Source organism: Achroia grisella, unplaced genomic scaffold (assembly GCF_030625045.1).
Source record: "Achroia grisella isolate CSIRO2021 unplaced genomic scaffold, CSIRO_AGI_Agris_v1 utg460, whole genome shotgun sequence".
NCBI lineage: Eukaryota > Metazoa > Arthropoda > Insecta > Lepidoptera > Pyralidae > Achroia > Achroia grisella.
Window position 1 is genome coordinate 1556994 of NW_026712870.1, and position 16922 is coordinate 1573915.

The 16922-nt window shown below is 35.0% G+C and overlaps 1 protein-coding gene across 1 annotated transcript in view; it reads right to left on the minus strand.

Annotated features, from left to right (window-relative positions):
* LOC131845215 (GAS2-like protein 3) overlaps positions 1-7585 on the minus strand; it is a 136948-nt gene extending 129363 nt beyond the window's left edge. The window contains exon 1 of the mRNA XM_059194259.1: positions 7424-7585. The gene's annotated coding sequence lies outside the window, so the exon portion shown is untranslated. The remainder of the gene's footprint in view (positions 1-7423) is intronic.
* Between the last annotated feature and the right edge of the window lie 9337 nt (positions 7586-16922).

A 16922-nucleotide genomic window follows, 5' to 3' on the forward strand; every position in this document is an offset into this window, starting at 1 on the left:
TGTGACGTAGGCATCCGCTAAGAAAGGATTTTGATTAATTCTACCCCCAAGGGGATAAAATAGGGGATGAAAGTTTGTATGAAACTTTCTTAATTTTAAACCGATCCGGCTGAGACTTTGCATGCATACGTAGGCATGCCCTAAGAAAGAAGTTTGATAAATTCCACCCCTAAAGGGATAAATTGACGCAAGCAAAGCCGCGGGCAAAAGCTAGTAGGCTATAATTTAATTAGCCTCGTTAACAATGGACAGGGAATGATTTTGAGACTTTCTACAAATTTATTTGGGTGTCTCTTGCCTATTCAGCCAAAACTATAGTTATTTATAAGTTATTTTTTTGTATTTCATCTTTTTTTTTATACTACGATGTTTAAAAACAAGCTTACGGCCCATTTGATGGTAAATGGTTATCTATGGACGCCAATGACATATATTTAACATATACCATTTGTTAGACATATACTATGTGACATTTAAAGATTTAAACCCACAAAGAAAAAATACTTTAAAGAATGTACCAGTTGATTTTATTTCGTTTCCATTTCTTCTCAACTGACGTAGCTACCCGTAGTATATAAGAATATATAAAGCACTTACATGAAAAAAGAATTTAAAAATTTTAGTCTGTCTGTCTGTCTGTTCTTGCAAATCTCTGAAACGGGACTTGACGGGGATTGACGAGACTTTCAGTCGCAGTTAGCTAAAGTTATAAGGAGTAAACTAGGCTTATTTTAGAATTTTTTTTAGTTTAATAACAAGCCAAATTCCATGCAGACGAAGTCGTGGGTAATAACTAGTGTTTAAATATGATTTTCTGATACCATAGGAGTGAACAAGTGAACCAGCAACAAAGACAGCGTCAGACCTTGCGTCTCGATACCTCTTGGATTAACAAAAACATATTTAACGAAACGTTTTTACTGCACTTTTATTATACTCATGATAAGATCAAGCGATCTAAAATGACAACTTTAAGCGATCACCTCAAAACACAGTTCTATCATTATTTACAACTAACTGCACCCGCGACTTTCTCCGCGTGGAATATAACTTTATTTTTCTAAAATAAAAGTAAGCTAAGTTACTCCTTATTACATCTGTTACCTGCCAAAAAAAAAACCGTCAAAATCGGTCCAGCCATTTCAGAGATTAGCCGGAACAAACAACTAAGTGTAAGTTTCAGTAATGGAGATAGAAAATGGCCTTTTCAGATAACATCAACATTTGTTTAAATCACGAGTACCAGGCATTCAGAACTATAGAGGCGATATCGTTTTAGAAAACAGCATCAATATAAGAAAATTTATTTATGAAATGGTCTTAATTTTAACGTTTTATTTTTTTTAGTAATATTTACGTACGCTCTCTCGTGTGTGGTGGCCCCACTGAAAATTAGCGCTGTGGTATATGTATACTGCAGTATAAATGCTGATTGGTAGTCACATTCAGCGTTACTAGTTTTAGCTTTTAGCTTTTCAGTTGTATAGTATATACGATAAATAGCATCTAAGAATACTGTAATGCTGAATAAATGTCTTTATTATTATTATTATAAATGGGTATTTATTTAGACAACAATGTCAGTGTTTGTCTAGATAACTTGGAGTACCAGGCAAGTATGAACTAAAGAGACGATATCCGCCAACTGGACTTTTTAGATAACAGTAAACGGTTATTTTAGATAACAGGATCAGTATCACAAACTAACATTATAGACAGCATCAGTATTTGTGTAAAAAGAAACTGCTGAAGTAACCATTTGACGGGTCTGAGAGTTGCGGTTGAAGTACCAGGCATTCAGAACTATTTAGATAACATAGTCATTTTAGACAACAGCATCAGTACCAAAAACGGCCATTTTAGATAACAATATCAGCATTGGTTTCAGTCACATGGAGTACCAGGCAATCAGAACTAAACAGGTGATATTCGCAAACTGAACTTTGTAAACAGTCATTTTAGACCACAGAATCAGGACCTAAAACAGCCACTTTAAACAACAGTGTCAGTAGTCAAATCACTTGGAATACCAAGCATTCAGAGCAGCATCAATATGATAAAACGAACATTTTAGACCAGTGTCAGTGTTTGTTTAATTCACTTGCAGTACCAGGCATTCAGAGCTAAAGAGGCGATATCCGCAAACTGAACTTTTTAGATAACAGTAAACAGTCATTTTAGACCACAGAATCAGGACCTAAAACAGCCACTTTAAACAACAGTGTCAGTAGTCAAATCACTTGGAGTACCAAGCATTCAGAGCAGCATCAATATGAGAAAACGAACATTTTAGACCAGTGTCAGTGTTTGTTTAATTCACTTGCAGTACCAGGCATTCAGAGCTAAAGAGGCGATATCCGCAAACTGAACTTTTTAGATAACAGTAAACAGTCATTTTAGACCACAGAATCAGGACCTAAAACAGCCACTTTAAACAACAGTGTCAGTAGTCAAATCACTTGGAGTACCAAGCATTCAGAGCAGCATCAATATGAGAAAACGAACATTTTAGACCAGTGTCAGTGTTTGTTTAATTCACTTGCAGTACCAGGCATTCAGAGCTAAAGAGGCGATATCCGCAAACTGGACTTAACAATAATGCTTACAAAAACTATAGCGCCGAGGTCGAGCGTCTCCGACACAAACACTTCTTGCATCGACCTGTCGGGCCTCCATTGAACTAAAGTCAAATATACTACTACAATTGCTGATTGTTTTGACCGACTTCAAAAAAGGATTTCGTATTTGTGGCAGGTGAGTTGTTCGATTATTCATCAATTCTATAAGTTTCTAGTTCCAATGAAATGTCTCGTGTAACTCCAATTGTAACTGTAATGTTACTGTATTTAAATTAAACTAAAATTAAACTACATTCTCCAAGAAGCAAAATGTGAATAAATATCTTTCATTATACAGTTATTGAAAATCTTATTTGTGCGGTCTTTCTATAATATATATATATATGTGTATTGACGGCGAGATATTTTAATAACATGTGTTTTCAACATATATTTTTATGGTAAAAATGTTTGACATATCTGTATTTATTTTTCTATACAATAATGAATCTATGCTGCCAGTAACTAACTGTCAACTTGCAACAATAGTATTTAAACAGATTTACAAATGTATTTTTTTATATATAGAACATTAAATACTAAAAGTCCTACTAATGTACAGCGAAAGTTTATGAAGTTAGATTAATATTGGTTATTCTGTCACGAAAAATCTACTGAACGATTTCCTATGAAAATTGATACGTAAGTAATTTTTTAACCGTAATCTAAGAATATCCTTCAATTCTTGTCCCTGACGGGTCTAGGTAGCGAACTTTGAAAAAGGGCGAGCTCAATAGATCTATGTAGGTCGCAGTGCTACAGATGCTCTGACAATAGCCCAAACAACCCAATAAAAAAAACCGTAGTAGTAGTAGTTAGTCTAGTAGGTACTTTACTAAATTAGTCTACAGTTAAAGTAATAAAACTACAGCCATATTCACTTGGTATTAATTTGCTAAATGTTTTATTGAACACGATCATAACTTATTAATTACTAGCTGTCCTCGCGACTTCGTCCGAGTGGAATTGAACTTTATTTGTCTAATATAAAAGTAGCCTAAGTCACTCCTTATCACATCACCTTCCAATAAAAGTCCCGTCAAAATCGGTCCCACCATTTCAGAGATTAGCCGGAGCAAACACGGACAGGTAGACAAAAATTGTAAAAATTGTTATTTTGATGTATGTACCGTATTTATATTCGTATGCAGGTAGTAAAAGACGGTTATTTCAATATTACAAACAGACAGTCCAATTAAATTTATATGTATAGATTAGCTGTCCCCGCGACTTCATCCGTGTGGAATTTAACTTTATTTTTCCAAAATAAAAGTAGCCTAAGTCACTCCTTATCACATCAGCTACCAGCCAATAAAAGTCTCGTCAAAATCGGTCCCACCATTTCAGAGATTAGCCAGAACAGACTGACAAACAAAAATTGTAAATAATGTTATTTTGGTGTACGTACCATATTTATATTCATATGCATGTAGTAAAAGACGGTTATTTCAATATTACAGACACTCCAATTATATTTATATGTATAGATTAGATAGTCAGGTATATTCTTAATTATGTACTATGTTAAATTAATATTGCTAACAGCATTGTAAGTAATTAGCGGCCATTTTACCTCGTAACTAGATCGCGTTACAGTCGAAGGACCAACACCACATGGTCACTTATTTCGGTCTATGTTTTAGCTAAAAAATAGATCGAAATAAAACCAACCAACTATTTACTAGTGCTTCTACTTGTAAATATATACTCGTATATTCAATTACGACTTCGGTGGTTTTTTTTTCGGACTACTCTAATGCTGTTGGCCGCAGCTGGCTTTAATTCACCGGACGATAGGGGGCGAGTGCAGATGGCACTCCAAACCAAAGGAAGGACTTATGGAGCGGCTGAAGGCCGAAGGAAGGAACTCCCGCCTAACGGATACGACTTTAGTCTGAGAGCGCCACTAGGGGTTCGAACCTCGGATCAGGCCGTCGTAACATCGATCCCCGTTGAATTGGGGATCGATCGGAGAAGACTTCGGTGGTCTAGCGGTTTAGCACACTGCTTTACTCCCGATGGTCGCGGGTTCGATTCCTCGCACGGTACAAACATTCATGAGTATCATTGTTTGTATCGGTCTGTGTGTTTTCTATGTATATCATGTATGTATTTACAAAAAAATATATCTAAGTATTTATATCAGTTGTCTAGTACCGTGTCAGTACAGTATCAGTTGTCTAGTGACATTGTGTGAATTACCCAGGGTTAAAAAAAATCAAAATATCTTTATTCATGTAGGTCTATTACAGATTCCTATGATATATCAAATCTACAGTTATTTCGGAGTACTTTTGTTATAAGAAAAACTAACAAGAAACGCAGCTCATTTTCAAATGAGCTTGTACATCGTCATCATCATCAGCCCACTGCAGTCCACTGCTGGACATAGGCCTCTCCCAAGGCACGCTACTGGGCATGAACTTCAGCCCTTCTCATCCAGTTACTACCCGCAACCCTACGTATGTCGTCGCTCCACCTAGCTGCGGGGCGTACTACACTACGCTTGCCAATTCGCGGTCTCCACTCTAGAACACGTCTACTCCAGCGACAGATATGACCAGCTCACTGCCACTTCAACTTGCAAATACGAAGATCTATGTCGGTGATCTTAGTTCTCTGGCGAATTACTTCGTTTCGGATTTGATCCCTCAGAGAAACTCCAAGCATAGCTCTTTCCATAGCTCGTTGAGCGACTTTGAGTTGGTGTACTTGTACATGTTTATAAAAATACAAGTAAATTTTCGAGGAATTTGTCAGGAAATAGTCTAATCGGTGACTATAACTGGAGTAAAGTATGTACCTTGTATATTTTTACAAATACTAGGTTCCAATAGTTTTAAGGTTTATATGTACAACTAACTACGCCCCGGCTTCGCTCGGTTGTAAAAACCTTCCTCTAGAATCACTCTATCTATTAAAAAAAACCGCTTCAAAATCCGTTCCGTAGTTTTAAAGATTTAAGCATACATAGGGACAGACAGCGACAGCGACTTTGTTTTATACTATGTAATGATACATACTAATATCTTTGAATTTATCGGCTTGTTCTAGACTATAATCCGTATGTATTATACATATAAACCTTCCTCTTGAATCACTCCATATATTGCTAAAAACTACATTAAAATCCGTTGGGTAATTTAAGAGATATAAGCTAACAGACAGCTAAAATATAGACCGAAATAAAACCAACCATCTATTTACTAGTGCTCCTAAATGTAAAAATATATATTCAATAATGTATGATTGTATTGTATTTTTTACATTGCACTGAATAAAATATTTTTCTTTCTTTCTTTCTTTCAATAATATATATTTTTACATCTAGCACAAATATAAATATATTTTTTGGGTTGACCATCCTTATTTGGGGTTAACAAATAGATAACAACCTATTTTCAAACCTGCTGAATAAACATATAAAGTTTCATCAAAATCGGCCAAGCCTTTTTGATGGAGCAAAGCAACTAACACTGCGACACGAGAATTTTTTATAGTACATAATATTTGTAACAACAACAATTTCTATCAATGTGCTTATTCGTTTTCTACGTTTTTCAAAAAGGGTATATTAAGGTTTCTTAAGGGTCGGCAACGCTCACGTGACACCCCTGGTGTTGCAGGCGTCCATAGGCAACCATTTACCATCAGATGGGCCGTATGCCTGTTTGCCACCATAGTATAAAAAAAAACTGACTGTTTAAATATATTAGCTAATTAAATCTAATTTATTTGATACTAATTAATAAAAATAACTGCATAATTTATAGCACATAATAACATCCTCTTTGTAATAATGATAATTACCCAATACATTTGAATAATTATGAAATATTAATTTTATTGAAATATTATTAAAACTTATTCATTGCAACCACAATATATGTTCACTTGTGAGTAATTGCTAATTTAAATATTATTTATCTTTTCTATAAAACAAACTAATCTAGTAGCTACACCCGCGATTTTGTCCGCGTGGAATTTAACTTTATTTTCTTAAAACAAAAGTATTTTTATAAAATAAAAGTGGTTAAGTTACTCCTTATTACTATACATCAGCTAGCTGCCAATAAAAGTGCCATCAAAATCGGTCCAGCCATTTCAGAGATTAGCCGGAACAGATAGAAAGACAGACAAAATTTTAAAAAAATGTTATTTTGGTGTATGTACCGTATTTATATTCATATGCATGTAGTAAAAAACGGTTATTTCAATATTACAAACAGATACTCCAATTTTTTAAGAGATCAAAGTTTGTATGGGGAATCAATACTCAACAGCTTGGTTGTGTATTTTGAATCTAATGAATTAGCACTTGTTGGTAGTTTGTATTCACACATTTCAATTTAAAAATGTAAAGTTACAACAAAATTATTTAAAAGAGCAACACGCAAGTTTCTTGCTCGTTCTTGTGATGAGACAGTTTTCCAAGCGGTAGATTAAAAAAAAATAAAGACTATTCAAAACTGCTATAAGTTTATCAGTTTTCCGAGTGAGCGGTAGATTAAAATAATATATAAATATTATTGAAAAGTGCTATAAGTTTATTTTAATAAGAAATTTTCTATTCTAATGCAAATAAATTCTCTAGTAATGGATATAAAACTCATCATGCCTTACCTTCATCCCAATATTGGTGTTGTGGATTTTTTTAATAGATTTCAAGAGGAAGGTTTATATATATAATACATGTACACCCGTAGGAAGCCGGGGCAAGTAGCTATTAAATTAAAACAAAACAAAACATCGCAAATTAAAATTACTACCGTCGTAAAATGAAAAGAAATTGCATTGTAACTCACCTAAATGTTACAAACACCGGGTGTTTCCAAACAATAAACAACTGTTCCACTAGAATTGTCACTGAACTCCACACTGATTATCGCAAACTATCAACTAAAACTCGCGTGCTTTCTTACGATAGATCTGTCGGTCGCACGAGGCGGATACGTCCGAGCGATGGTGATGCGCCGTGCGATATGACTGCAGACTGCCTGCGGTTGACTGCATTCTCCAACGAGCGTAGTGTCGCGGTGTAGTGAGTTGCATTCTCGACCGCTGTCCCCTCGCCACCGTACAAGTTATGTATTTTTTAAAACTAGTAGCTTAATTATTTGTGTAAGTATAATTGGAGGTATAAAAAAAGAAAACACTAAACAAATAATTGTCCTTAAGTATGGACCTAGTTCTTAAGTTAAAAAACTTTAGTTAATTAAATATCTTTTTATGTTAATTACATATATTAAGTAGCTACTCGCCATGGCTTCGTACGGGTGTACATGTATAGATATAAACCTTCCTCTTAAATTATTCTATCTATTATAATTCAAAATTCAAAATTCAAAATATCTTTATTCATGTAGGTCTATTACAGACTCCTATGATATGTCAAATCTACCGTCAGTTCGGAATGATTTCGAGATGAGAAGTTGTACATATTTACAATAATACTATTTCATTTAAATTCAAATTTGGGAGAATAGAGTGACCACCAGCATATGCTATATAAAAAAATCAAAAAATCTAATCAGTGTTTGCAACCTGAACAGACCAGTCCCCACAAGCAGCACCCGTTCACGAGTATGACGGATGAGCCAGCCATCATTGCACTCAACCATATTAGAGGGAGCACATCGACCCGGCCCACCACGCCGCCACAAGTTTGAACTTTATAGCGAGCATGACTGTTTCAAGTTACTCCACTACGTCATTTATATTATTTACAGCATAAACCGTACCAATCACAGTTTTCACCCATTACAATATTTAATTATATTAAAAGAAAACCGCTTCAAAATCCGTTGCGTAGTTTTAAAGATTTAAGCATACATAGGGACGGACAGACAGCGACAGCGACTTTGTTTTATACTAGTAATGATTCCCATATGCTTGGGGACATTTTTTTCTCGTCTTAAGAGGCTTACAACCTAGCTACTTGGGAGTTGTTGCCCCCGGAGTCGAAACCGGGGTAAAGGGGTTTGCTCAGAAGTCTCAACCTTGATCCTATATATCCTATGAGGTGCGGATGACCAGTGTCAGAAGACAAATTTGACATTACCTATTTTGCCAGCGTTTTGCAATTTTTAAATAATGAAAGAAATAATGTGTGAGTATTAATTTAGAACACACAACATTAATAAAGTATAAGTTACCCCTCAGGCATGAGTTAAATAAAGTATAAGTTACCCCTCAGGCATGAGTTAGGACTGTATCAAAATTCTAAATTCAATATATAAATATTTATTCATGTAGGTCTATTGAAGACTCTTATGATATATCAAATCTTTACAATAATACAGATGCATTTTTAAATTCAAATTTGCGAGAATATAGTGACCACCAGCATATGATATTGCAAAAACAAAAAGTCTAATCAATTTTAGATATCTTATCGGTAAAATTGCAACGTTATATGCAGTTCGCGTTCATAAATTACATTTATAGGTCGTTATGACGCACGCCTCGCTAGTGTTTGCTAGACTACAGATTTCGATCTCTGATAAACCTCGCTAGGTTTTTTTATCATAATATAAAACCTGTTTTAAATTTGACGCGTTCATTATTTAAACGTATAATTAGTAAAAATCACAGGATCTTACCACGTTTTATATTCCACTACACGGTCTCTCTAACCATTCTTGCTGCAGAGAGGCCATTGAAATACAGATATATAAAAATTTCAATCGGGAGGACGGTGATAGGCTCTCTAATGCGTATATGTCTGCCCATAAGAAGATTTTATTTACCATCTACTCGCTGCTCTTCAGTTTCAGTGATCATGGCGGTTGAAACACTGCCGAAATATCGGAAACTCAATAAATATAAAACGTGGTAAGATCCCGTGATTTTTACTAATTATACGTGTAAATATAAAACCTGTTCTATTTTTTCTCTTAATAACTGTTCTAATATTTTGCTCTTGTCAATCATACCAATAAAGAAATAGCTTAAGCCCCGCCTGATGATATTATTCCACATTACATAGAATAAAGGATTTATATGGCCTTGGGGGTTCAGCATGCCGCTTTATTTCCGATGGTCGCGGGTTCGATTCCTCGCACGATACAAACATTTGTATTCATTAGTATAGCTGTTTGTATAGATCTAGGTGTTTTCTTTGTATGTATGTCATTAGTATGGATTTACAAAAAAAATGTATTACTGAAATATATACTGAAATTTGGTACATAGAATATCTTTTACTAGAATTCACGCAGGCAGCGCCGCGGATTAAAACTAGTAAATTAAGTGATTAAAGAATAGAATAGAATAGAAAATCATTTATTCAAATAAACTCAATTTAAGCACTATTGAACAGTAATATTTTTATTAATGTACCGCTCATTCGGAATGCTGTCTCATCACAAGAAGAACGAGCATGAAACTTGTGTCTTGCTCTTTTAAATAATCCTTGTAAGTTCACATTTACAAGTCGAAACGTGTGCCAAACTACCAACCAACACTAATTTATTTAGGCTCAAATATAAAAACACAATAAGATTAACAGTCGTAGTGATAAGAGCAGACCAGTCTCTACAAACAGCACTCGTTCTCGAGTATGACGGATGAGCTAGCCATCAGTGCGGTCGACCATATTTTAGAGAACCCAATGACCCCGCCCACCACGCGCCACATGTATGGACATTTTAGTCCGGTCATTTTAGTTCACTCTTCATTCATCATTCATTCATTCAAGAGAATATGAAAGAAGAAAGAGAGAGAAGATAAAGCAAAGAAAATTATTTATTAGTACCAGGACACCATAACGCAACAGGTGTGGCACGCACCACACGTGAGGGATCGTCCGCCTCGCCATGTTGGCGTACCGTCCGGGGCTGACCGGGACTAACTTCCGTTGTACTAACCCCACCCTAAGTTCTGTCACCCTATTACAATAAAACTATTTTGTTTTAGATACTTATGAGTAGTTTTTTATGGATGACTAGCTAGCGCTCGCGGTTTTACTCGCCTAAAATTTATAGACTGTATTATTCTGATGTATAAGCTATATCACTGTAAAGTTTCAACAAAATCTGTTGAAGAGTTTCTCCGTGAAAGAGTAACAAACACCAACCGTACTCACAAACTTTCGCATTTATAACATTAATAACATAAAGACAGGTGTACAGCCTGCGCTAACAGTTTACGCTGGCGGAGCACCAGTGGAGGATGATAAGATGAACAACAGTTCAGTTACAAATTCTCCAAAAGTTTTTCATGATGATTTCCAGGAGGAGCCGTATGGAGATCAACCTGACATGGTACATTTTCTTTTTGGATAACTCTACTCGCTCCGGCTTTGCACGGGTGTACATGTAATATATATATATATATATATATATATATGCGTAGCGTAGTTTTAAAGATTTAAGCATACATAGGGTCGGACAGACAGCGACAGCGACTTTGTTTTATACTATGTAATAATAATGGAATGGTGGCCTGTGCTAACGGTTTACGCTGGCGGGGCACCAGTGGAGGATGATAAGATGAACATGAGGTCATATCAGTTAGCTCATCTTGACTAATTCACTAAGAGTTTATCATGATGATTTCCACGGGGAGCCGCGTGAAGATCAACCTGACATGGTACATTTGATTTTATGGATGATAATGGAATGGTGCACCTGCCTGCGCTAACGGTTTACGCTGGCGGAGCACCAGTGGAGGATGATAGGATGAACATGAGGTCATTTAGATAGTTAGCATCTTGACCCTTCCCCCGACTGCTGAGTAGTTGCTTTCGACTTGGATGGTCTAGTGGTTTAGCATTCAGCTTTACTTCCTTTATCTTTCGTTTTTTACAATAGCATATGCTGGTGGTCACTCTATTCTCCCAAATTTGAATTTTAGTGACTGTGTATTATTGTAAACATGTACATTTATTTGAAAAGAATACGAGCTGAGTTTCTTGTCAGTTCTTCTCATCTCGAAATCATTCCGAACTGACGGTAGATTTGACATATCATAAGACTGTAATAGACCTACGTGAACAAAGATATTTTGAATTTAATTCCCTTACTTTGATTAAACAAAGAAGCCGAGTGGCCAAAGTCCGTTTTATTAATGTATATTTTTATATATTTTTTCCTCATTTTGGTACCACTGAAAACCAGTCGTATACACAATAAAGTAAATATATATATTTTAGAAATTTGAGATTTGTAAATATATATATACATATAAAAATATCTTTAGTCATACATTCGTTCACTCATTTCGCTGGACCACCGAAGAAGGCGAGATAATTGTATTGTTTTTTATAACAAACTTCATTCATTGTTATTAATATAATTATTACGTTATATGTATTTCCGTTACAAAATTACGTCATGTTGGTATTTTATACTAATTAATATAAAACCTATTATTTATAACAAGACACTTGATGTGTGCTTATGCAATTATAAACTGATGACTGATGAAATTCGAGTCATGTCATGTACTTACTGACATGCAGAAATTATTATTATGCACTCTACAAATAACTTTACTTGCAATTTATAATATAAACTATCTACTCTCCCCGACTTCGCACGGGTGTACGTTTATTATACATATAAACCTTCCTCTAGAATCACTCTATCTATTAAAAAAATCGCTTCAAAATCCGTTGCGTAGTTTTAAAGATTGAAGCATATATAGGGACGGACAGACAGCGACAGCGACTTTATTTTATACTATGTAATGAATTCATGACTGACTTTTAGTTTACTATTCAGTACTATCCGTGACTGTGACTGGCCGTGAGTTGTGACGCAGTGGGAGATGAGATACCGCATTGCGGATTCAGGAGAGATTGCGGTCTGTACCGCCGCACCCTCCGTGAAATACTTTAAAATTCATTAGTTGCAATATTGCACTACCAAATTCATGTTTAAATCTAAATTACGCCAATTCAAATGAGTCATGAAATATTTTCTTTGTAAAAAAGCTTATTATAAAATTGAAGAATTTATAAGTGATAATAATGTTTTTGTAGAAAATATCTAACTTGAAATTCATAGCGCTGACAATGTTATCTGATTGAACAGAGATTAAGTGCGTAGCGGTTTCTATGTTGATTGTCGCATGCCTAATCCTTGTTGTTAATTAAATATAAGTAAATCAATATTTATTTAAAAGAGCAACACACAAGTTTCTTGCTTATTCTTCTTGTGATGAATCTCCATTCCGAATAAGCGGTAGAATAAAAAACTTGATTATTCAAAGGTGCTTATATTAAGTTTATTTGAATAAAGATTATTTCTATTTCTATTTCCAATATCTTTCTCTAAATGAGAATAATTCCTTCTCTAATGTTAAATAACAATTTTCTTACTTACACATCTGAACATTCACTGTTGATTTGTATAGGTATATATTTAATTGTATGTGCATGTATGTATATTTACGAGTATATTTTCATATTTATAAATATTGAGTATATGTGTAATTATTTATTTAATATTATGTATTATATATAATTATGGACTAGTTTATAATCTTTGTTATTATTTGTATTGTTATACTCGACGCGTATTTGATTATGATTGCTTAGTTGAATTTGACTACTTCCATGTGATGAAGATAGTGGTGTTCATTGTTTACTGCCTTTTTTCATTGTGTATTACCAATCAGTTAAGAAGCGAAAGCACAAAACACTGACAATTCAAGAAAAATGTGATATTTTAGACCACCTAATTCATAACGAATCTTTTAGTAGTTGACATACATAATGAAGTAATATTTGTACTTCAGAGTGCATATATACATATATAACATAGAACCTTATCACTGGACCTGTAATTTGTCGGATTACAAGGTACTCTTTTGTAAAAAAAATCCGGACTATAGGGGACCCCTTAGGCCCCCTCTATGATCCGACAAATTTGATTGTGCGACACTACCCTGCAAAACGATTGTCGGATAACCGCGGGTCCACTGTATCTATATATCTAGTACCAATAACAAGCTTTACTTAGTTCGGGATTAGACGGCGCTGTGTGAATTGTCCACGGTTATTATTTTATATCATATACCTGTTAGAGTTCACAAAGTACGGTTTGCGAAGAGTATAAAACTCCGTAAACGATTACAGTTGGTTACCTTAATATACCTTACCAACGTCATTAGAACCCTAAAATTCTGCCCATACCTACCCTTCTCAATGGGTGACCAGACTGTTCAAAGAAAATGTTTCGTGCTTGAGTCAACAACTTCAGCAGCTATGCCTGACCCATTAACCCTTTTCCAAGATTGCCTGCTTTTAAGCCTTCATTGAAACACGTATGCTCCCATTTCTTTTGGGGTTGATAGACATTTTTATATGTATGTACGTACATTGTACTATTTAACCTAAAAATCATACGGCAAAGTAGTTGTATATATATGTTTAAAGTTTATATTTATTAATGTTATTTTATTCTATTTTGTTATTTCTAGTATATGTAATTGGTTTGTATTTATTAGTTGTAAATTTGTTTTAATTATTATCAATAGTGCCCTCTCGCTCTCCCCCTTTTATATATATATATTTGGTGCCACTGAAAACCAGCTGTATGTTCACCTAGGACATACATTAAAGCTGAGTGAAGCCATTTCAGTGCATTTCTGGATGTAAAAAATGAATTATTTTATGTTTATTTTTAATTATCTACATGTGATATGTACATTTTATTAGCTCTTTTTTTTCGTTTGTTGTTTATATTGTATCTTTTACATTGCACTAAATAAAATATTTTTCTTTCTTTCTTCTTCTTTCTCATATGAATGACTTTTTGCATTATATTGTAACGTGATTTACTAATTGTATTCAGCCTTACCTGTTCTTTATCTTTAGCTCAGACCTGTTTAAATATTTAACTGTATTGTTTTTAAATAACCAATTTAAATATAACTTTAACATTAAAGATAAATTCATGAGGTATCTGTTATTGGCTTTACTAACTATGTAATACTATATCATCACCAACATCATCATCATCATCTCAGCCCGGAAGACGTCCACTGTTAGACAAAGGCCTCCCCCAAAGATCTCCACGATGATCGGTCCTGCGCTGCTCGCATCCAATGCCTTCCAGCGATTTTGACCAGATCGTCGGTCCACCTTGCTGGAGGCCTTCCCACGCTGCGTCTTCCGGTCCGTGGTCGCCACTCGAGGACTTTACTGCCCCAACGGCCATCTGTCCTACGAGCTATGTGCCCTGCCCATTGCCATTGTAATACTATATATTTTCTATAAATTGTATGAACTGTTGATTACCTAAAATAAATAGCAATGGGTCTTTATGTGAGCAAAATGTAAGGAGTGCTTTATGATTATTTAACGAAAAAAATTCCTTGTATTGAGTAGGTATGATTACATTAAAATGACGCGGTAGTCTAGCGGTTTAGCACACTGCTTTACTTCCGATGGTCGCGGGTTCTATTCCTCGCACGGCACAAACATTTGTATTCATGATTCATGAAGCATAAGCCATATTATTGTAAAGTTTCACCCGGGCGAAGCCAGAGCGAATAGCTAGTAAACTATAAAAGAACAGAATTACAAACTTGACTACAAATTCTGAACATATAAACACCTTTTCAATTAGCCTATTATAACATAAAAGATAGCACTATATCCGTCTTTCTGGGCCGTTTAATCACGAAAACTAATAAACAAACACACTAACACACTTTCGCAATAATATCAGAATGGATATAGCCATTATGGACCAATTTCCAGTTTTCATACCAATACCAAGGATTTCCAATACCTATTTTGGGGAATAGTAGGTATATCTAAATATATATACCTCTAAGGTGACTGACTGACGTAGTGATCTATCAACGCACAGCTCAAACCACTGGACGGATCGTGCTGAAATTTGACATGCAAGTAGATGTTATGACGTACGCATCCGCTAAGAATTTTTGTTATAGGATTTTGATTAATTCTACCCCCAAGGGGATAAAATAGGAGATGAAAGTTTGTATGAAATTTTGTCAATTTTAAACCGATCCGGCTGAGACTTTGCATGCATAAAGCTACTATGACTTAGGCATTCCCTAAGAAAGGATTTTGATAAATTCCACCCCTAAGGGGATAAATTAACGCGAGCGAAACCACGGACAAAAGCTAGTTTAAAATATAGATATAGTATTTGTAAATAAACTGGCTTTAAAAAAACGTAATTTAATTGAGTCTCTTGTCAATTCTTAATTGGATCTACATACCGCGGAAGGACTTATGGAGCGGCTGAAGGCCAACTCCCGCCTGACGGATACGACTTTAGTTTGAAGGCACCCCAAAGGGGTTCGAACCTCGGACCGTCGTAATATCGATCCCCGTTTGAATCAAACGGGGGATTGATCGGAGGGGATATATGCTCATATATTTGTTTATGGTATGGTATTGTCATGCACCTATAAATATAATATTGAACGACGCAAAATATTTGGTGTAGGCGGAAGTGTACACGTGGACAGTTTTATGGTCATTATTATTTATTATTGATGTCATTATATCAACTAGCTGACCCGCGCCACTTCGTCTGCGTTTCATTTATTCACCTTTTGCAATATTTTTCATTGCAGCTCCGCTCCTATTGGCCGTAGTGTTATATAGTTTAAAGCCTAGTTTTATTATTATTTTTCTTAAAACAAATTCTCATCTCCCCTCTTGAGGAGAGGAGATGGCAACTTACCCCCGGCAGAAGCACAGTCGGCCGGGGTTCAGGGCCTCAGGGAGAGAAACCGGCGTACAATGCGGGCAGAATCTAAAGAGCACCGCTTTCTGCATCTTTATTATTATTATTTTTATATATATATATATATGTTATATCTCTCATTGATTAGGTAATAGATAATTGCGGGTAAAAATCACCAAACAATGACAGTATAAATTATGAATGATGAGGATGGATAATTTTATTATAATTCTTTATTTTTTCTCAGCTATTGCTGGTTTTCTCCACACTTACGGGCCGAAACCAAGTAAGTGCAGAGTGTGTGTATGTGTGTGTGCGCGTGTATGTATGTGTGAGTGTGTGTGTAGTTATTGTGTGCCTGGTGTGACTGGTGTTATATCATTTTCATCGATTTCGAAAAATTTTCGGACTGTACGATAGGTATTTAAGATGGCAGCTTTTTGAAGGGTGATGTAAAGTGTTTTTATTATTATTATTATTATTTATTTTATATTTGTATAGGTAAAAGGCAAAAGATTTGGTATACGGAGAAAATATATATATTCGGATAGTATTGACAACAGAATGTGAAGTGATGTATTAAAACAAGAATGTATCTAATAATTAAAGAACTATATATTCAAATACA